General features: G+C 35.4%; 1 long non-coding RNA gene and 1 other non-coding gene across 2 annotated transcripts; both read right to left on the bottom strand.

The window, feature by feature from the left end:
• Positions 1-17,750: 17,750 nt before the first annotated feature.
• TRNAF-GAA lies at positions 17,751-17,823 on the bottom strand. The gene has a single exon. It is a non-coding gene; the product is annotated as a tRNA-Phe (tRNA).
• Positions 17,824-23,111: 5,288 nt separating this feature from the next.
• Positions 23,112-23,972, bottom strand: LOC111436710. The gene is made up of 3 exons (XR_002709311.1): positions 23,913-23,972; positions 23,744-23,821; positions 23,112-23,174 (listed from the first exon to the last, which is right to left on the bottom strand). It is a non-coding gene; the product is annotated as an uncharacterized LOC111436710 (long non-coding RNA).
• Between the last annotated feature and the right edge of the window lie 529 nt (positions 23,973-24,501).

Raw genomic sequence — 24,501 nt, 5'->3', positions numbered from 1 at the left:
CCCGTAAGTGACTAGATCTAATGATCCTCTATACTTAGGGAATTAAATATATATCTGTTGGACTTGCTGCCCTAGTGAGATTTTGTACTCGTTGTTTGTATGCTTGCTGGACTATCTTACTGTTGCTTTTATCTGTTCATACTATGTTGGAGGACGGGAGAATTTGTGTATCTGCGCTCTGGGAGTTAATGGATGTTATATTCCCATTGAGCTTGTATGATGTATGCGTTGTTAATCATACATAAACTCCTCTTGAATGATTGTGTGAACTTATGATATGATTGATAAGCTATAGTGTTGGGATATGCCTAGGGTGAACTCTTGTAGGGATTGAGTTGGGTTTAGTTGGGGGACCCTTCTGATGTTACGGTCTATCGTGTCGTGAGCGACGCTTAGAGGGAGAGACCCTTTAACCCTGGACTGTTATGGATTTGGAAGTCTTGATTGAGTGAATCTGGAAGCCAAGCCCCTAACTCAATAGTTTTAACTACCCTTTTGATATAGAGAACCACATTAGGACCCCGAGGCTTAGAGAGTGACCTCTTAGCTGACAATATCTGATATAGTGTTCGAGTATGCTCCACTTCCCTCCCTACTCCAGTGTGGTACTGTTGAGCTAGGCGAGACGCCAGTTAGGGAGATGTTACTCTTCCCTTCCTACTCCGATGTGGTACCGTTGAGCTAGGTGAGACGCAAATTAGGGAGGTGTTACTCTTCCCTTCCTTCTCCGGTGTGGTACTGTTGAGCTTGGCGAGACGCCTGTTAGGGAAGTGTTACTTAGTGGTAGATCGACTACTCTGCATGGGGATCCGTCTTATGGTAAGATGTTGATCACGCGAGTGGGTCAAGGTCGCTTGCATGATGGGTCCGTCTTGTGGAAGGACGTTGACCATGCAATGACTAATTCTAGCTGGGTTGTACGAGAGGTACATGTAGGTATGAGGGAACACCTCATCCTCAAACGTTGAATACTGCTTCAAAGGTTAAGTCTTTCCACCCCGAACTGTGTACTGAGAGTATTAAGACTCTATAGTCTAGAGCATAGTTGGTGGTTCTCTCCTACTTGGTTGCACTTAAGAGCCTACAAGTAGGTTGCTTACTGAGTATAGTTTTATACTCACCCCGTTTCCCTTTTTTTTTTAAGGTATCGGTCGAGGTGGGGAGGTGTTCGAGAACTGTTGCCACAGAGAGATGTCGTTCCGAAGCGTCAGTCCCTTGTCAGTCTTTTAAAGTACCTTGTATTTTTCTTTCATAATTTTATTTCCCGTTTGTAATATTTGACTTTAATTATGGTGTCGTTGACTCATTTTTCTTGATTTAAATTTTATCAGATTTTCATCTCCTATTTTATCTTTTAAATTTTGTTTGTTTTCGATTTCGTCTTTTTAGTCACGATTCGATTTTTCGAAGCCTCGGAAATCGGGTCGTGACATATCGTTCCCTAACTTATCATAGTCTTAACATTCTTATATCTATCATAATCATATCATTACATGAACGTACCTTAATCATATCGTTACAAGAATGTATCCTGACGCTATCGTTCTATCGTTCAATGTTCATAGACTATACATGTATTTGTGTAATTTTAAAGCATACTACTTTCATTTTACGTATTCTTAAATGATTTTTTTTTAATTCGGAATTTCTATATTTGTGTTGATTGGAAAACGACTTTAAAATTCATTTTACATTCCATCTATCATTTTTTTCAGATTTGGTGGAAAGTAAATGAATTTAAATACATAATTTTATCAAAAGTTAGTTCAAAATAGTTCGTAGATTCTGGATCAAGGTTTAGTACTGGTGAGAGAATTCTGGATTGTTTTGGAAGATGGTTGACACAAAATTATTGGATAAAAAATTAGTTTCAAGAAATTTAAAAATTTTGTTACAAAACTGAGGTAGTAATTATAAATTATAATGAATTTATTATCTCGAGGTTGCAATATTATTATATCACAATTTGTTTTTTTTTTTTTTTTTTTTTGATAATTTAGGTCATCAAACTTAAGTAAATCTATTTCAATGTAAGCAAAATATTTTTACAATATTTTTTATTTTTGATATGTATAGTTTAAACTAATCATTTTTATTATTTTTTATTTTATTGATCTATCATTTCCTTATATTTTCCTTACTTTTGGAGTAATTAATTCTCAAGAAGGATCGGTATTTAGTTGTATTTAGTTTTATAATAATGTTGAATTATGTTAAGATGTCTTTTTTTTAATAATTATAGATTGATTTGAGTTTGTTTGTGAACCTTTTAATATTTTTTATTTAAAATTCTATAAAATTATTATGAAGGGTGGATAAATAAATTATTTAATTTTTTTATTTAAAGTTGACAACCCCAACCCAACCCGAAAATAGAGGGTTGGGTTGGGTTGGGTTACCAATCCAAGCAATCCAACCAATCCAAACTTTTGGGTTGGGTCAAAAAAATCCCCCAACCCAACCCGGACCATGAACACCCCTAATTTTTATCTCGGTTTATTTCTTTGTTCATAGTTAGTTTTAGTTTTTTTTTTTTTCTTCTTCTTTTTTTTAATGAATTCTTACTTTCTCTCTCAAAATGGCTACGACATTTCCTAAAACACATACAAAATTCTTATAATTTAATCTCCCATTCAAAACTAAATAATTGTAACCAAACCACTCTGTTTAAATAAAATAAATAAATTAATTGTAACCAAATTAATATCATTCTATCAAATAAAAGGAAGACTAAATCTAAATATTTTTGTTTTTTTCTGTTTGTTTTTGTCGTTAAATGTGCTTAAGTGTTTTTTTTTTATATTTATATCGGTTTGTTTTTACACCCGGGATAAATTAGTGGGGCATTGTTATTTTAGGAAAATGGTGGTGAGGAGAGGTGAGAAATAAGTTACTTTTTCTTTTTATCTACATGGGTAGACTGACCATTCTACGATTGAGGAAGTTTTGAAGAGATATTTGGGGGAAGAGATGTGAGAAATTGGTGGAGAGAGGGATGGTTTTTTTTTTTTTTTTTTATTTTTTAATTTTTATTATTTATTTATTGGGCTCTTTCAAAACCATTTTAAATGATGCCATTAAAAAAAAAAAAAAAAAAAAAAAAAAAAAAAAAAAAAAAAAAAAAAAAAANAAAAAAAAAAAAAAAAAAAAAAAAAAAAAAAAAAAAAAAAAAAAATTTGGTTGAATAGTTAGGGTTAAATTATCGAATTTTAATCATATTCAAATAAATGAACATACAAGTCTATTTGTTTGATACACGTGACAACAAAATTAACAAAACTACTCCTCTATCATCAAACCTCTCAAAATGATAAATCTAATTTATCTATTTTTTTTTTTATCTTCGTATCTCACTAGTAAATGTAATTGATATGTTTATCATCTTTTTATCTTATCAATAGACTAAAAATGATAAATGCATCGTATTTAATTTTGTTTCTATGGATAATTGTTTTCGTATTCATTTTTAAAAGTCTATAATGATACAATATAAAAGTGGTATATTAGTTGTAACGACCCTAAATTTCTATATACTTAGAGTCTCTACGAATGTCTTAGACTCATCTCTCATGCGGAAATATAATTCTTAAAAGAAAACGTTATCTATAGTATAAATATCAAAAATATTAAAAACATCTTCTTCTCTGAAAAACTCTGTCGTGGTCTTACGTGTGTGGTGTGGGATTAAACAAGTGGAGAAACGAAACCCAGAAAACAAAGAAGGAAAGATCTGAGATTTTGTTGTTAATGAACGTGAGTTTGGTTCGATTAAATTCTATTGCCGATTGAGAATAAGGAAAAAGAGATTTTGCTGAAGATTCCTTGAGGAAGAGGACATGGTCACGAGCTGAATCGAATGTTTATATGAAGGTAACACAAAACTCATATTATCGAACCTTTAATCTTGTTATCTTGGCGTATATTGAATCAAAGGTAATGAAATAGAGCTTGTTAGAATCATAATAAGGAGATCTAAAAAGTTGTAGTGGAAGTCGGGACGTAATCGGTATTAATAGGAAAGTTGGGAAAATTGCAGAAAACGCAAGGAAGAAGGAGCGCGTGCACTACACGTAGGGCGCGTGTGAAGCTATTTTGATTCCTGATTTGTCCAGTTCGACTTCTTTTGACCTGTTTTATCAAAATTGATCTATATTTATCTTGAAAATGGTGAAATATAGGTCTAATTGGAAGGAATTTGGTTGAAATACTCTATTAAACGTACATCCAAGGGAAAAAGGGATTTGAAACCAAGTAAGTAGCATATCGATCTTTGAACTAGTTCTTAACTTATTTACAACATGTGAGTATGTTGTTTACCTGATTAAGAGCTTAGTATGTTAAAATGAGCTTTGATGATATTGAATGTTTATTGTATATTGTGACTGCTTGCCTACGATGTAAGCATGTTATAAATGATTACTAGAATGTTCTATGTGTTGAACATGATAAATGTATGGAAGCATGCATTAAATATGAGCATGTTATGCATGTTAATGGAAAGGTATGACTCTAGGATATGCTTATTTGTTGTTGAGTCATGACTTATTTATATGAGTATTGTAGTCTACTAATTCCCACGGAGTTCCTAACCAATGAGCTGAGTGCTAAGTCAGGGAGCATGAGTGCTCCTGACCGTTGGTATATCAGATAAACAGGCCACCAGAAAAATTAGTAGACTGGCCGTATTTGACCGAGAGTGAGTCTTACATACGAGGCCGAAAATTCTAGATAAGCATATCGAGAGAGAGTCAATAACCTAAGCTGGAGGTAGTGAGATACCTCGTTAATGAACCGATGACCCTAGTAAGAGAAACTAGGAGTCAATAGGGAATAAAACTTAAAAACATCTAGAAAGATTAGTTATGACCTCATGAAAAATAAGCTCGGTACTTACTGGGTAATTTAGTTACTCATCAAAAGTATTTTAAATTTTTATTTCCAGATTTAGTTGATGCAGGCCAACCGAGGACAAGGACGAGACCAACAGGCTAGAGACTATTAAGAATCCATGTCTGTGTCTGTTTTGTGTACTTATACTTTCGCTGTTAAGAATTTACTTTGGTTGTTTTAAGTTTTACATAGTACTGGTTTTAAATGTTTTACGGGATGTTTTTTGGAAACATTTTGAAATTTATGATTGGTTATCGGAGTTTATTATCGATGTCAATGATAGCTCCTGTATATCGTGTTGACGATGAGTGGGAAGTTACATAAAATAACATATGATCGTGGATATTTATATTAATATTCTTTTCATGCTCTTAGAATTCTATCCCAGGTTGATCTAATGATATGATGCAGTATGCACTCATAATCATATAGCATGCTAAATATGGAAAACATCATCATATTAAACAAAACGTCACGCAAAAATCATACTCATCATAAAGTCATCACGTGCACCACACATAATATGTACGTCATGCATCATATTATATATATATATATATACACTCACATATCATCATGCATCATAACTCATACATCATCATATACTAGTATACGACATCATACGACGCCGCTCATACAACATCATAACTCATACATCATTATATACTAGTATACGACATCATATTATACCGTTCATATATTATCATAACTCATATATCATCATAGCTCATACATCATTATATACTAGTATACAGCATCATATGATACTATTCATACATCATCATAACTTATGTATCATCATAGCTCATACATCATAAATTGTAACTCATACAATTTCTAGCCTATCCTATAGTAAGATCACGTCACTGAATAGCTTACGTTGTTGACAATAATTTAAAGTTCGATTATGTTCTTTGAAATCCAAGTCAACCTAAGTGAGCTCTTTCAAATTCGAACTTCGGTAACATTATTCCTTTGATTTACAATGATCGATGTGTTAGATTTTAAGCAAAAATTAGAGTTCTTGTAGGAGTAAAGTCTTGGAATATTATATATATATATATATATATATAATTCTATTTTTATTAAAAATTTCATTTTCTATCCTAACTTATTGATAGAGTTAGGTAGCCCGTACTTTCTAGTGTAATTTTTTTTTGTTTTATCATTTAATTCTATTCATCCAAAATTTTTATTTTTTTTTATTTTTTCTATATTTACTTTTACGTCTCTATCATCTAATTCTATTTTTTTTTCTATATTTACTTGTATGTCTCTATCATCTAATTCTATTTAATTTTATTCGCCAAATGTTACATTTTGTTGTACTTATTTTGGTGTTTATGTATAGTTATCTTTTTTTCTTTATATTTTTCTTTGTATTTATTTTCTTTCTCTACTTACTCTCCGTTTTGTTACCAGATTTTTTTTTGCCTATTTTTTTTGTTAATAAATTCCTACTTTCAATTTTTTTTTTTACCAATTTAATTTATATTCCTATATTTTTATTGGTCTATTCTTAATCAATTCTGTTTTCAAAATCTGTGTCTATGTATGGCTAGGATCTGATAATTTCTAATTCAATAATTGCAACAGAATTTAAAAAGATACCTAAGAGCTATAGGGAAGATACTGCAACAAAATTAGGGAAGATACATAATTGATGTGATTTCATAAGAACAGAATTAACGGAAATGCAACAGAATTAGGAAAGCTCTAGGAAAGCGATAGGGAAGATACTGCAACAAAATGAGAGAAGATACATAATTGATGTGATTTCATAAGAACCGGATTAACGGAAATGCAACATAATTACGGAAGATAGTGTGATTTCATAAGAACAAAATTAGAGTAAAAGAAAAGAAAATTTTTAATTCTTGGCCTATTTTTGTTAATGGATACTAAAGTGATTTTATAAGAATAGAATTAACAGAATTGCAACATAATTAGTGATTTCATAAGAACAGAATTGAAAATTTTTAATTTTTGGCCTATTTTTGTTAATGGATTCTAAATCTTTCCTTATTTTGCCTATTTTTGTTAGAGAAATACATAATGGCAAGAAATTAGGGAAGATACTTGCAATAGAATTAGGAAATATCTAGCTATAATTGCAATTGCAAAGGGAAGATCTAAGCCATAATTTCTTTGATTTCCTAAAAAAACAGAATTAAAATAAATAATTGAAAACAGAATTAAAATAAATATTTCTTTAAAAATAGAATTAAAATAAAATAAAAGAACAATTTTAATTCTATTCTTATATTTTTATTGGTCTATTTTCTTTTTTAATGTTTTCTAAGTCTTACCATATTTTTATTGGTCATGATTTTGTTTATCTTCCCAAAAATAGAATTAAAATAAAATTTCTTAAAAATAGAATTAAAATAAAAGAATTATTTTTAAAAAAAATTCTATTCCCATCTTTTTATTGGACTATTTTCATTAATCATGTTTTCTAAATATTTCTCTGACCTATTTTTATTAATATTTCTTTCTTTGTCCATGTATTTCTATTCTTTTCCTTATTTATTATCTCTATATTTTTTTTTTCTTATTTGATAGGTATTCTAGCCCATCTCAAATCATTTTTTGACTAGGATTTGATAATTTGATCTACACTATTATAGAGTTACCGAAAGATTTAAGCTATAATTGGTGTGATTTCTAAAAATAAAATTAAAATAAAAGAAAACAAAAAATCTAGTATATAGCTTAACAATCCGACATTTTTTTTAGATATGCTTCTATCATAAAATGCCATTTCCTCAAATCTTGACATTTTTTTTTGGAGAACCTGATATTCCATGAGGGGTTGTTTCTGCAAAACCTATATTGTGGTCTATTCTAGCGTGACAACCAGATAGTTTGGAGAAGGAATGAAACGGAGAGAAGTGTGGGGAGAGATTTTATTTAAACGTGTTCTTTCTTTCTTCCTTTATTTATTTGGCCTTTACATTAGTTATATATGAAAGTAAAATTAAAATTACCTAAGAATATCTGTAGTATTGTTTCTTTTTTCCTTTATTTATTTGGGCTATCATATGCAAATTTTTTTACCCATTAAATTTGATTTTGGACAAAAGCTAAAATCTCACTAATTAACTTTCATACTTATGTCTATAATTGTTAAATTATATAATATTAATCAATGAGGTAGAAATTAAAATTATATGTTCATGGGTAATGGAGATTTTAAATATAAGGTAAAGAAATATTATTATAAGCTTTAGAATAAAAAGATTTTAAGACGAAACGCCCATTATTAGAGTCTCTCACCATAAAGTTGAATCATCTCATTAGATAGAAGATAGAAAATTAGAGACTTCATTGTAATACATCTTTAGAGAACCTAATTAAGCTTGCTACTATCATGAGGCATTGGCTTTCAGGAGATGTTGCTGGATTTGGGCTAGTTGGAATGCGCATCTTAGTGTCTAAACCCAATTGAGGTTTTTCGGGAGATTTTGTTGGATTTGGTCCAGTTGGAACACGCCTCTTGGTGCCTAAATTTGAGGGAGGGCTTTCAGGAGATGTTACTGGTTTTGGTCCATTTGGTACACGTCTCTTAGTGCCTAGACTCAATGTAGGCGTTATGGTTTTGGTCCATTTGGTACACGTCTCTTAGTTCCTAGACCCAATGTAGGCGTCGTCACGGGAGATGTTGCTGAATTTGGTCCGGGAGATGTTGCTGAATTTGGTCCAGGAGATGTTGCTGAATTTGGTCCGGGAGATGTTGTTGAATTTGGTCCGGGAGTCTCTTGGTGCCTAAATTTGAGGGAGGGCTTTCCAGAGATGTTGATGGATTTGAGCCAGTTGGGACACGCCTCTTAGCTCCTAGATCCAATGGAGGCGCTTCGGGAGATGTTGCTGGATTTGGGCCAGTTGGGATAGGCCTCTTGGTGCCTAAACTTGACGAGGGTTTCAGGAGATATTGCTGGATTTGGGCCAGTTGGGACACGCCTCTTAGCTCTTAGACACAATGGAGGTGTTTCGGAGATGTTGCTTGTAATAGCCCAAAAATAAATAAAGAAATATATGAATAAAAATAAATATAAAAATGGTTAAAATAATAATAATAAATAAATAAATAAAAATGGTTAAAATAATAATAATAAAGAAAGAAAGAAATAAATAAATAAATGAATAAAAATAAATATAAAAAAATGGTTAACATAATAATAATAAATAAATAAATAAATAAATAAACAAAAAAAACAACATTTCCCAATTTCTCTCTACTAACCTCTCCTCCCTTCGCAGAATTGAATTCCTGCCAGAAAAACAATAATTGTTTGATTTACTTGAGAAAAAAAAAATGGTCATTACCCAAAAAAAAAAATGGCCATTACTTGAGATTCATAGGAGATTTATAGATCAACCCGGACAAATAAAATAATAATAATAAAAATAAAAATAAAATAATAAATAAATAAATAACTAATAAATTTTTTTTAAAAAAAACATTTGGTAACTGATCCCTCTTCCTTCTTTCAATCTCTCACCACTCCTTCTCTAAAAATAAATCTGGCAACAAATTAGGAATTCCTTTTCTATAAAAACAGCTGCAAATTTACCTAAATTTTTTCTTTCCTGCCAAAAAAAAAACAAAAGGTTTAATCAGATTTAGTTCGGATATGTCATTTGAAGAGATCAGTAGTAGTACGTTAAATCTTCCTCCTATTTTATTAAGTAATATTAATTTCGTTACAATTATTTAGTTTTGAATTAGAGATCAAATGAAAGGAATTTTGTATGAGTTTTAGGAAATCACAACCAATTATATTTTAGATCTTCTGAATTGTTGCAGTAATTTTATATGAATTATGGAGCAGAAATAAGAAGAAAATGAAATAGAGATGGAAATTGAGAATATTGTTACCAGAAAATAAAGAAAAAGGGAAGATTTGGAAGGAAGGAAGGATAGATTAACAAAATTGATCAATAATATCTTCAAAAATAATTACAGGGAAGAGGGAAGATTGAGGAAAGATTTGTTGAACATAATTTAAAAAAAATAAAACAGTAAATATCAGAGGGCAAGGAACTCCATCAAATTTAGTCTAACAGTAATATCAGAATTTAACAATGGCCAATAAATTAGAGAAATAATTTTATAGAGTTAAAACTTGAAACTGATGCCATGGGCTCACATAGGTTGACTTGGATTTCAATGGACTTTCATTAAGGATAACGACGGAACATCTGCCTAAGCTAACCAGGTAAGTGACCTTACTATCGGCATGGTTATATTTTGATGTTGACACGTGCCCTGTGGTTCTGCACGTGTCATATATATTGATATGTGTGAATTGTCTGTGGATCGATATGCTTCCTATATGTTATGTTATGTTATAATATGTGGATTGTAGGATAATAATTATGGTACGATGTGCTCAAGGATATGTTTGAGATAGGACACGAGAAGGATGCACAAAACGAAATGTAACGATAGGAGTAAGATACATTCATGAAACGTTAAGGTTAGGTTATGTACTGGAGTGCTATAGATAGGAGAGATTGATGAAAGAATACGGTTAGGTTATGGGTAGAAAGGGATTTGATTTGCATTTGTCAGCCCGAAACGAAAACTGGATAGCCGACTGATCTTCGGGAGGGGAATCCATCTTCTTTCTTTATAATGTACCCGCTCTGGAATGGTAATTGCTTAACGCACAACTGGGTAAGTTCATCTTCTTTCTTTGCTTCACTTATGGGCCAACCCTTTTTTTCTCTTGACGGACCACAGGGCAAGGGTAGCAAAGCTAAGAAGGCTAGAAGCGGAGGCAAAGGAGGCATATACTCTCACTAGACCAGAGGATTATTCCACTTCAACCAAGCTCCCTTCTTTTATCGCCTACATCTGCTAAAAAGCAACTGAAAGAAAAGGCATTAGTTAATCTTAGCTATTCATATTCCATCAATTCTATACTCTTTGAATTCCTTCATACGAGGACTGAAGTTTTCTTATCATCCCACAGTCAGAAAGCATTCATAAGAAAGCAGTCAATTGATTCAAGTGATTCATCTATCTCATTAGCCAAAAAGCCATTCTCTTGCTTAGAAAGGAGGAAAGTCTGATTTTCTTAAGAATAAGATACTGATCTTCTTTCATAAGCTCCTTTCGGTAAGGTTAGTTGAGTCTAATGTTCAAAGAGTTCACGGTATACTTTATTAGACCTTTTGAGCCTAAAGGCCCAGGTCAAAATTCGACTAGCCCTCCTTCCATTTTTCTTTGATTATTTTGGAGTATAAGAAGAGAGAGCAAAGTTGGAGTAGGGTATGAGAGGGCGTAGCGATAAAAAATAGGATATGTGACGGATTTCTCTTTCGCTATTCCCAACGATGAATTGTCCTGGCTTTCTTTTCTTCCAAGAGATTCAATTTTCATATTCGGCTATAACGGCTTTTTCAAGAAAGATCTTCGAGTGAAAGTTCGTCAAATTAGAATACCACTTTCCCATTCCTGAGAGGCTTGACAGAGAATTCAATCTTCATTCTATGCTTTCTTCGTTCCTAGCCATTCTGAGTTGCGTTTGGATATGGAATCTATAGACCCCAAGTGGCAGCCTCTCATACTACCAATTGTGTGGGCGGATCATCACCCCTTCATTCTTGCTCTACTTCATTTGCTATTAAGAAAACAGCCCACGATTAGAGGATTTCGGTGGAAAATGGATTCTTTTATATTCGCATGATTGGATCGAAAACAACTCCAGCCTCGTGGGTCTCCAACCTTACCTACTGCTTTCGCTCTCAGATCTGACCTGGGACTTGATCCAGAAAAAAGAAGTTGAGTACCGTGCCACGTCTTCTGTTAAGAAATTGATTTTGTCTTTTCTTATAGCTTTATACAGGAGTACAGTGAAGTCACAAGGTCTTGCCCAAGTTTCATAGGCGAAAAGCGAGTTAGCGAAAGAAGGGAAGCTCCGTACAAGGAGAGGAAGCTTAGCGTAGGGCAAGACGCTTAATTACTAGCGGCAAAAGCATATTCTGCAACTGGAGTCCTTTACCAAGTAAGCTACGCACCTTACTCTTCTCTTATAAGCAAGTAGCTTTGATTTGGAAAGAAGCTGAACAAAAGACGTATGACTTGAAGTGAAGGGCGCTACTAAGTAGTAATAAGTAGAGTGGAACACTGTTGGTTGAACAAAAGACGTATGACTTGAGATCGATCTCCGATCTGTTGTTGGGAAAAGGGACCTAGCGTCATTCTCAAGCCACCTGCAACGGCCTTAGTCGATCGAGTAGTTCGCTCCTGATCTTTCTCCTTATTCTGTTTCGGTTGAGGTGGAAACTCTTTCTGACCTTCTGTCAAGTACCCAGTTTCCTATTCCTTTAATCTGGGGTATGCTACCTCAAGAGAATCAGGTCGATCGAGTGCTGACTTTGCGTCTGCTGCTTAGTCTTAAGTTTAGTTAGCATCTGGTAACCTCGCCTAACTATGACTTCTTTCTTTCCCTTCGAACTTCACTATCTACTTATTGGGAATTCCTAATCTCTGCTAAAGCTAAAGGTGAAATTCAATCTTTTTAGTACCCAAGTACCTCTCCCTATTCAATCTCTTATGTACCAAATAGAAGACAAGAACAAGATCCAAATCTTGTCCAAGCCCCGAAGGAGATCTTTTGGGCAGGGCACTCCACTCTAGTACTTTATAAAGCAATAGTTGTAGCTGTTAAACTTATTCAGTAAAGGAAAAAGCAAGCAAAGTAGTCCGTCTATGCGATGATCCTGTACGATGTTTTAGATTGCATACAATGGAATGGAACTTATTGTTGGAAAAGGTAAGACAAGAAAGTCAAAAGCGGTATTCGTTTGAAAAAAATCTGATCTTGTATTTGACAGTATGAAAAGGGAGAAACTTCTCACTTATTAAGACTCTATAAGAGATATTACAGAGGGATATGCTACTTGGGTATCCGGGTAATCCGTGGAAGAAGTAGAAGCAAGCTAGTTACTCTTATGCCTACCCCACGTTAAAAGAAGAGTTGTTTAGGAGCGAATGGAACTAAAGGAATGATTTGAGACTAGACTTATACGATATTACCTCTTCTTCCTCCATTTTAATAGAGATAATATCCAAGCTATGATAGCAATAGGATATAGGCGAGACTAGGGAATGATAGGTCTTAGCGATTCCCTTCACATAAAAGGATCATTGCCAACATATTCTATAGCAAAAGAAATGACCTAGACTCTACTGCATCAAGAGGAAATCCCGATCCCGCATTTGAGAAATTTTAGTTATGCCCACAGCTCTTTCAAAGGAAAGTAGTCTTCTCAATCAGTCAAAAAAAGAAGATAACGCTAATAGGTGGAAGAAGAGATTCTCAGCTACTTACTCTAATAAGAGACTAATAGCCGTATCGCAGAAAGAAGGAAAACCTCACCCCAGGGAATCACCGCTTTCTTCCCCTCAGGTCAAACAGTCAGAACTCGCTTTCCAGCTAACCTTACATGGAGCTACCTGCCAACAAGTAACAAGAGTGATCATTCAAGGCAAACTAAACATTCGGAAGGAGTTGACAAGGGAATCAGAGAATATGTGAGGCCAATAAATGAAGGAGAGAAGCTGTGAGACTGTAAAGCATATGAAGAGGATTTCATTTACTCTCCTGTAAAAGAGAGAGTGAGATAAAGAATATTCTCGTAATCCAAGGAATTAGAATCATTTTGTTATGGAGAAGATAGACCAAATAAGCACAGTAGCAGTTTAGAGCCGATGGTGCGAAGTTGGATGAATCTCCAGTCCTTCTAACTCTATTACCTAACCTACTATCCTCATAAATAGGTGAAGGATAAAAGACAAAAGCTAAGGCAATGGAATTATGAAACCGAGTCGGAGAGGTGAATGAGCGAAGCAGTGAGATTGTAAGTAAAGGAGAGGAGCGGATCATCCAGTCACATTCTTTTCCATCCTTCATGCCTTGTTTACAGTGTTTGAAGGTGAAGGAGAAAGAACCAAACACTGATCTTTCTCTTTTTCTTACTTCATATTCCCTGGCCTTCCTCTTTTGCTTAGTTCTTTGGGTTACTCTCGACAAATGATGATTTGATTACGAGAATCTTCTTTATCTCACTGTTGAGCTCCGGAACTTTACAGGAGAGGAAAATAGCTTGAGCTTGGTGAATGAGGTAAGATCATAGGAGTGAAAGAATAAAGAAAGAGGAGCCCGAGGTGAAGGAGAGCCAATGAATTAAATCAAAATCCTATTTATTTACCTCGTGAAAGAATAGAGATAGTGAAACCCTTGTGAAAGAATAGTGAAACCCGAGTTGGAGAGGTGAAGGAGAAAGAACCAAAGATCGATGCGTTAGATTGAACTGCAAAATCAGGGAGAGGAGAAAACTTCTTATCGGCTTCGCTCCTTTCCCGGCAGACAAATTACTAAGAGTAAGGACAACTAAGAGTTGATAACTATTACATATTCTTGTAACAGCTTATTCATTGTTAAAAGAGCTACTGAAGTTTACAGGAGAGTAAATGAATAAAATCGGGAACCTTTGACTATATGTACCTATGCTTTAAATATGTTGTTTTACTTTGCCAAAATTTTTAATTTGTTTTTTTGGGTCACCTTTAGTGCTTTAAGAATCCCCTCTCACATCAGACTGGACAAATTTAGATAAAAATCCTCCCATTTAGATACCCAATTATGTAGGAGCCGGTTAATTAACACACTTTCCATACTTTTCAAATTGATTCAAGGATGACTAATATTAATAAGCTTTGATGGAGAATATGGTGGTTAAAATTCTTGTATATCACATTGAAGGTGTAATAGCCCAAAAAACTAAACAAACAAACCAAGAAAAAAAAATTATAAAAACAAAGTCTCTTATATAGAGAATTGAACTTGAAATTGATATCATGGGTCCACATAGGTTGACTTGGATACAAAGAACAAAAATCGAACTATCACTAAGGATAAATTGGTGACACTACTTAAGCTAATCATGTAACTGACCTTACTATTGGCATGGTTATATTTGATGTTGACACATTACTTTGGTTATGCTGTGTCATATATATTGATATGTGTAAATTGTTTGTGGATTGATATGCTTATGATATGTTATGTATATGTTATAATATGTGAATTACTTACGGTACGATGTTTTCAATGATATGGTTGAGATAGGATACGAGAAGAATGCACTGAATGTAAATAATGATAGGAGTAAGATAAATTCATGAAAGGTTAAGGTTAGGTTACATATCGAAGTGCTATGTATATGAGAGATTGATAAAAACGATATGGTCACGATCGATTGATAAACGAATACGGTTAGGTGATGGGTAGAAAGGGATAGGATTATGATAGATTGTTAAAACAATAGCGTTAGAATACGTTCATATGACAATATGACTAAGGTACGTTCATGTAACGATATGACTGTGAGATGTAAAAGAACGCTAAGGCTATGATAAGTTAGGGAACGATATGACCACGAAGTGTTTGCGATATGATATGATCATAATATTACATGTGAACGAGGGATATATATATATATATGTTGTGATTATGATATGATATTTTGTAAAGCGATATGTTATGGTATGAGATGTATATGAGGAGACGTTATATTAAAAGTTTGGAACGTTATGTTATGTCTTTTAAATTTTATGTATACAACATGATATGAATGACATGAAATCACGATAAATGACATGAAATATAACCCTGTTAGAGTTATGTATGATATGAGAACTGAAAAATGAGAAATAATATGATATGAATGATAAACGAATGTGAAATGATATGAAAAATGATATGATATTTACGGAACGCTAGCGGGGTTATATTAAATAATAATGACAATGGAAAAATATTGGGACCTCATGCATTCTGTGTGCTCGTATCTTGGGGGATACACCTATTCCATCACGAGGGTACGAACGCGTACACCACTATGCAAGTGAAGTAACATTATGTTTTACATAATGCTACCGTGACGGTTACTAATTCTAATGGATGTCCGGCATGGGGAGCTACCAGAGCAGGCAGGCCGACAAGAAAAGGGGTCCAGCGGTGAGTGAAATGTCTGGTGAGCCCATACTCACAAGTATGGGTTGTATGTAGAGTATATGGTACACATCCAAGCTGCGGATTAGGTTAGTGTCGTAGGAAAAGAGACTGATATGATAAGTCCCGTCATTGCATTTGCATAGTCATGCATTCAACCCCGATAGTGGGGTCACTTACTGAGTATTTCATAAAATACTCAAGTCACGTGCTATCTCTATTTGAGGTTAAGGTAAGACATTCTTGTACGGCTGACGACGATATCGTAACTCAAGACCATGACACATGCATAGGGTGGTCGTATTATTTTCTTAACTTAGCTAGATTAGGATGCTTTTAATTTAAACGTTTATTTATTTTATTTTGTCTTTTGTTGTGTCATTTTTAAAAGTGTTTTCAAAACATGTAAGTCCATGGCTGTGTTTTAAGGTGAAGGTTATGTTTTATGAAAGTTTAAATGAAGTATTTCCACATTCAATGTTTATGATATGTATACAATAGCAACCTTAAATTAAGTAGAAAATTTTGGGTGTTATAGTGTAACGCCCTAATTTTCTTTAACCTAATTAGTGACGTCACCAATGCATACATAATTCATTACGCGGAAACTCATCATAAATAACCTTGGAAACAAAACAAAGTCTTTCATAAACATTCATAAATCCAAAACAACCTATCTCCAAAAATAAACCTTCAATAACCAAATTTAAAAATGAATTTAAATAGAGCAATACTCAGTGAACTTAGTCCAATAAAGGTAAACTCCTCAAAATATCCCATCTCCAACTTCCATGGTGTCCTTAGCTCCGTCGTCAACCATACATTGGCGCCTTGCCTTTACCAGAAAAAATATAGGTAGCACGTAGCTTGAGTATTTTATAAAATATTCAATAAGTCACCCCACTGTTGGGGTTAGGAATGCAAACACATGCAACATATGAGCGGGACCTAACTTTTCATAAACTTTTCATAGCCTTGGGCGCTTTTATATTCCAGGTAGGGTTGGATGTGTGGTACTCCTTCACACATGGCCCATGTACGCATACATGGACCCACCAGGCGGGCTCATAAACATACCCCCTGGGCTTGACTTGGTCGGGCACAACGTGTTACACGTCGCCGGACACCACAAAACAGAAAAGGGTCCGCATGATATCATAGCGAACATAAATGTTGTATTTCATTCTTTCGTAACATAAAGGGGAAGAATCCCGATGCATGTGACATACATATATGCATGAGGTCCCTTAACATATCTAACATGGCATTACATAAGCAGTGCTAACATCGCATATACGTTTCTTACATTACATGACATCTCACGTGACCTACATTACATGGCATACTACATAACATGAAAGTACATTCCAGTTGCATAAACATCTCATGATATGACTCGATAACTTTACGTGTATCTATGGCATCAATCAACATATTCATGGCATATAATACTAACATCTCATTCATAACTTCACATAACATAAACAGTCAACATAATTCATACATCACATAATATGCACAATCTACAGTCAACACAATCTATACATCACATAATCATATCACATAAATATGGTGCATGCAGGGGCCACAAGGCACGCACCATCATACAACACGTAGTAAGCTAACTCCAACAGTAAGGTCACTTACCTCGATGGTCTTGGTTGAAGTCTCTCACAACAAGCTAATCCCAGCTGTTAAATACGTCTTATGATAACCACAAAAACATTTTAAATAAATCCCGAATTTCCAGACATCATGATGTATCGGTATTTTTCATAATCTATTTTATTAATGAATCTGTAGAATAGATACGCATACAAATTCATGATGTGCCAAGAACCAGATTTGAACTGGTGACACGAGGATTTTCAGTCCTCTGCTCTACCAACTGAGCTATCCCGGCCATTTCCGACACATTAGACGTATTTATTTTCAATAGCAGATTTGAACCGGTAATAGGAGGATTTTCAGTCCCCTGCTATACTAACTGAGCTATACCGGCCATTTCCTACAAATTATCCTTATTGTCAATAGCGGATTTGAACCTTTCATAATATACCCTAGCTAAACCTCATGCTATTTATCAAAATAAACCCCCGACCTAATCTGTCTTTAACGTTTAGGAATCATACTGACCTCAGATGGTAAAACTAAGGGCAGAAACAGCTTTGGGAGGGCCAAAAACCTTGGAATCGATATATTATAGTGATACCTTGCCGCTAAGCCTCGTTGTCGAACCGGCCAACTAAGCCGCCAAGTTGAGCTGCGGGAATTGACGGAACCGAGCCGATTTCATACACGTGCAAGCCGACCCGCACTGTGTACGCATGCGAAGCTGCCGGAGCTGCTAGGTGTGCACCTGCGGCTCGGCCCTATTCTAAAAACCTTGTCTTCTTTACCCGATTCTTCCTCCGAAGAGCAACCCCAAGGTTTCGGAGGAAAGTTTGGAGAGAAAATCGTTTTCAAGGGAGGTAAAAGGTTGGGCATAGGAATATAACGATAATCTGAAGACAATCATTCTAGGGTTTTAGGATAAGGAAACTCAGAGAAATAGAAATGTTTCTATTAGGTAATAAAAGTTCAGCACGAATCCTTTCGGGTAGATTACATTTAATTATTTATTTTATTTTTAGGTAATAACTTCCTTTTGAAAATTGCACTTTTTCCGACGATAATAAATGCATAACATTATATCTTGTCATATATAGAAATAAAAATAACAACCAACCAAATAAGGCAAAAATGGAAAATTTGAAACGTTACATACAGAATGCTTAGAAAATGCATGATAAATAGATGTTGTCTATTCAAACACCAAAATTTTTCTAGTTAATTTAAGGTTGCCACTGTATACATATCATGAACATTGTATGCAGCCATGGACTTACGTGTTTTGAAATCACCTTTAAAAGACGACACAACAAAAGACTAAATAAACGTTTAAATTAAAAACATCATGTTCTTGCTAGCCAAAGTCTAAGAAAATAAATACGACTATCCTATGCATGTATCATGGTCTCGAGTTGCGACGCCGTTGTCAGCCGTACCATAATGCCTTTCCTTCACCTGAAACAGAAGTTCCACGTGACTTGAGTATTTAAATAAATATTCAGTAATTGACCCCACTATGGGGGTTTAAATGCAAGAACATGCAAATGTAATGACAGGACCTATCCTTTTAGTCTATTTTCCTACGGTACTATCCTAATCGATAACTTAGATATGTACCATATACTCTACATACAGTTCATATGTGCGAGTATGGACTAACCAATCAGTTCGCACACCACTGGGCCACTTTCCTTGTGTGAGCATACTTTGGAGCTATTTAGGCCAGGCACTCGTAAGAATTAGTAACTGTCACGGCAACATTAGGTTGAACATAATGTTCATTTTCCTTCCTGACCGTCGCAACATTATGATAAACATAATGAACGTTTTTCTGCTTGGTCATCATAGCTTATGATAACCATAATGATTGTTTTCTTGCCACGTAACGTACGCGTCCGTATTGTCGTGAAGGGTAAAGGGTATCCCCCAATGCATGAGGTCCCAATAGTTTTCCATTTTCATTATCATTTAATACAACCCCGCTAATGTTCCGTACAAATCATATCGTTTTTCATATCATTGCACATACCGTTTATCATATCTTTCTGCATACGTCGGGGTTGTATTTCATGCTAGTTCGTCGTTTTGCATGTCAATCACATCTATCATTCAAATTACATTAATATATCATATCATAATGTTTTTTTTTTAAAAAAAACTCAGTCGCCGAAAATTTTACGGGGGTCACAGAATAACGTTTTCCGACCCCCACAATTCGCCGGAACCCTCCCGCCACGCTCCTCAAGCCTCTCAGAATCACCTGCAAAGAAGAAAATGATGAACGAAGGAGAAAATTGAGAGAGAAAGAGAGGGAACACTAAATTTTTTCTTCGAGCAAAAAATCAAACTTCAGCACCCCAAAACCGTTAGCCTCAATGCCTAAACCGACCAAGCAACACTGCAAAAATGACCACAAGCCTAAATTCGTCCATCACAAACGAACACACACCGAGTAGTCGTCGTCCCTCCATGGACTTCCAACAACTATGAAACTTCATGTGAGAGAGGAGGAGAAGTCGATAGAGGGATAGCGAGAGAAAAAGGAAGAGAAACGATGTCAGAAACGTCGCGGGAAGAAGAGAGAAAATCGTTGAAAATCGCATATGAAATCGGTCGAAGAAGAAAGGATCTGTCGGACCCAAACTGAATACCCGCAAACAATTAAATCCGACGGTCCAACACGATATGTGTCACTCATGCAGGCGACCCATATCCGTTCGGTCCATTAAATCTGACAGCCCAACATGACATGTGTTTGTCACAGCCCAAAATTTAAATCTCAAAATCAAGGACTGGACCAACAGACTATGCAATGAAATCATGTAAAAGCAAATAGAGAAGACGAGATTACAAAAAAAAACTTTAGCAATTATGTAAAAGGTTTGAAATCCGAATCAAGGTGTTCAAGCATGAAAAGTATGTAAACGGTTTACAAAACAATGCATGACAGATCTAAACAAAATTATGCACAGACTCCTCCTAGACGGCCTGGGACACTCCTCTGTGTTAAAGATTCAGCATGCATTTGTTGGCTTTTTGGCCCTTGATCTCGCTTTAATTAATTTCAATCAATTAATTGACGTTTTGATGATAACAAACCTACTTTTAATTATTAACTATTTTCAGTATTTTGAACTGTCCACAGTATAAGGTCGGGAATAACGATTTCAACGACTTTTCAATTACTCAAATCAGAGCTAAAACGAATAAATTACAATCGAGACAACATACCCAACGTGATGATGTGTCAACAAAATCAAAATGATGGACAAATCAAAATATATCAAAGTATGACATCTATAATTTTGGGAGAGTAACAAATGGTGGAGTTTTTTCTTCTTATTATTATATTTTTAAATAAAGTTATTTTTACAAAATATAAATTTGAATCTAACCGTCACTCACATCAATTTTTATTATTACTATATTATATTATTATATTATTATATTTTAAAATTTTGGTAGTTACTCACATAGTTTTTATTATTATTATATTATTATATTTATAATAAATTTTGAATTTCATTTGACCGTTANTCACATAACTTTTTATTATTATTATATTATATTATTATTATATTAAAATTTTGAAATAAATGAATTTAGAAAATTTTCTTATTTATTTACTTTTAATCTCCACCTTCCATTATTCTTAACACAATCCAATGGCTAATATTCAATCCTACATTTTGCCACTTTTCTCCTCTATATAAACTCTTCTTCCCCACATTTTAAAATACACAACTTACATACATTCTCCAATCCTCATTTGTTCAAAGTCTCCATTGTTTGTTGCTCTCTCCAAGCTTACAAGTTTATTTCTCTTCATCTTATTCTTGAGAGGGATTATTATTGTATTGTGAGGAAATAGTTGTGAGTATCCCAAATTGTAAATCTACTCTTTGAGAGAGTTGTGGTGTGTTATCAAACTCAAATACTTGTATCGGTTTGATCCTGCGCCGTGGAAAGGATTGAGTTTGTTCTTGAACTCGTAAAAAGAGCGGTGTAGCGGTTTGACTCAGATCCGTGGAAAGAGTCGAGAAAGTTCTTTATTCAAATTCCTAAGAGGCGCTTGGGGAGTGGAGTAGGTCGAGTTTGACCGAACCACTATAAAACTACGGTGTCATTTTTTCTAACTCTTTCCTATTTAATTTCAAAATTATTATTGTGATTTATTGCATTTTCTACTTGATTATTGTTTGACTTGAATTACAAAATTATCATCTTCTACTTATTTGTAAAAAGTTTCATCTTTAGAAAAATTAATCACATTTAAACACTTTTATCGTTAAAACCCTATTCACCCCCCCTCTAGGGTTGCCATACCGATCCAACAGCATTCCCGCCTCGATTCATGGCATCACTCACCTGAAAAAAAGAGTAGAAAGGAATGAGTATAAAAATACTCAGTAAGCAGCCTACTTGTAGGCTCTTTTCGCATCCTTATCTTGGTAGGTAACCACGGTCTTTCTCGGGTTTCTAAGAAGTGTGATCTAAGCTGTAACTCTCTTTTCTGTATCTTAGGCTTGCCCATCTTAAACAGTGAAATGATCAGTGTCCTGAGGTGAGGCGCGACCTCTTAAGTAAATCTGAGGGGATTATATGGCTAGATCTGAAAAACGTGACTCTCTCTGAACATCATCCATGGAGGTTAGCTGACGACCCTCACACGAGACCATACATCCACTAAATGGGGTGTGACCCCCTGTGTGTCGGTCAGCTACTGAGTCATCCTATGTGGCTCCACGTCCCCTGTTCAGGGACGGGTTTCTATGGCCCAAGAATCCTGTTCAGAAGACCCCTTAGCTATCACCACTAGGTTTGGACACCTATCACACTTCCTTATCCAGATCTGCTAAACTCAACGATCACCGTACCGGAGCTCTGTCTCAACTGTACAGTATCGGAGGAGAGAGGGAAGTGGAAGTTCTGATGACACTATCTACACTGCTCAACTCTAGCGGGCTACCTACAGTTACCGTGGTGACCTATTATCCTTTCTAGGGTGGAACTTTGGTGGCTTAGACTTGAATTTCATGTATCTCTAGGATTCTCGTGCCTAGTCTCACAAACCTAACGGGTTTGGAATTCTAGGCTCTGTATCCGTCGGTAATCATTTCGTGGGACTAATTGCACGGTATTTTAGAAGTCCCCCAATCTAGGGTCTCATCTAGCGTACTTAGTCACAAGCACCCTAATCTAAGCTCATAATTACTTCCTATTCATCAAGAAAGATAACACAAGCAATCATCATGCATAAGAGTTAACATGCAGTAGTTCATGCAATATTAACAAACATGCTAACGGGAAGATAACGTCCATCTTTACCCGGAGCGCAGATTTCACAAGTTTTCCATGCTCCTCATGCATACATACTTTATCAGAATCTCAATCAAACAAATTTAATATACATTTCATATCTAGCTTTCCTTAATCATTCCATTTTCGCAGTTTCCATACAAATATACTAGGTCCGGCTAGCTAAGTTAATGGTTGGTAACATGCATTCTCGTTCCTAGCAGTTCCTACAAGTACTGCTCGTGGGAATCCAAATGGCTACTTACTTGGTTGAGCGTGCCTTCCCGAGTTCGAGTTTTCTTGACGGAATGGATACCAACAATTCTGGAATTTCCTTGACAAGTCCTAATTTACATAATAATAGGGTCAGCACCAAAATCGGGTCGGAAAACAAGTAAATAGAGACCGAACGAAAAGAAAAATAGTGGCTCACACGCCCCCACGCACGTCACATTCGCCCTAGAGGTTTCTACGTGTGAGTGCCCACGCGCGGCTTCCCGAGTAGGCGCGGGTCAGGGGTGCCGGGTCGGGCGATTTGCGTGCGGCACAGGTCGGGCCGGCCGGATCCACGTGCCTGACGCGTGTCCGCTGCCGGGTGAGGACATGCCTCACCAGCCGGGTGATCGACACGTGTCGATCACCGGTTCCGCTGCGCTCCTCCACACGCCGGCCGACGCGTAGCGGCTCTCCACCCTCTCTCTTGTGTTTTTTCCATTTTCCAGGCCTCTTTCACGTTTCGATCTATTTTCTTCCAATTTTTTTACCTTCCAATCCATAATCCGATTCAACAAATTTTCTTCACGAACATTGTAGATCTCATATTCTACTCCTTCGAAACAATTTTCTTATATTTTTTTGATAATCACAGATCTTAATATTTGAGTTCAAATTCGGAGAAAAACACCAATTCTTACCGAAAATCACGTTTTCTTGAAAGTCCGATTCGAACACCAATCTTGGCCGCCTTCACTCCAGAACTTAACCAAATAACGCTGTTGAGGGTAAGAGTCCAAGGATCAATACAAAACGTCGCTAACACACGAAAATCTTAATGACTTCTCGATCTAGACATCGTGGATTAACCTGAAGTTCTTGGACGTTTTGACGAAATAGGAAGGTGCGATTCGTGAGAGCACCTTGCCTTGGACTATTAACAGTTTAGATTGAGGATTCGGATCTCCGGGTTCTGATCCGATCTCCTCCTCCTTCCTCAAAAACCCTAATCTTCTTTCCCTCTTTTTTCTCCTCTTTCTCTCCCCTCTTCTTTCTCTTTTCCGAATTATGACTCAACCAAATTAGACCCCTCAAGTAATAAGCAAAATGACTAGTTTGCCCCTATTGTGACCTAGTTTTTTTTTTTAAAAAAAACTCAAGCGCTACAATCCTCCCCACCTTAGGAACTGTCGTCCTCGAAAGTTGATCCTCCCCGAAAGAGTTCGGGGTAAGATCTCCTCATGTCATCCTCACATTCCCAGGTGGCCTCGTTGTCTCGATGGTTTTCCCATATAACCTTGACTAAGGGTATCTCCCTTCTTCGTAGTCTCCTCACATCACGTGCCATTATCCCTATGGGTTTCTCCTCATATGATAGGTCCTTCTGGATGGGAAGCGTCTCGTGATCAATGATGTGAGTGGGATCTAGGGTGTACTTTCTCAACATCGATACATGGAA

This window comes from Cucurbita moschata, unplaced genomic scaffold (assembly GCF_002738365.1).
Source record: "Cucurbita moschata cultivar Rifu unplaced genomic scaffold, Cmos_1.0 Cmo_Scf00059, whole genome shotgun sequence".
Lineage (NCBI taxonomy): Eukaryota > Viridiplantae > Streptophyta > Magnoliopsida > Cucurbitales > Cucurbitaceae > Cucurbita > Cucurbita moschata.
The sequence above is the reverse complement of the archived record's forward strand: the minus strand, read 5'-3'. Positions and strand labels throughout refer to the sequence as shown.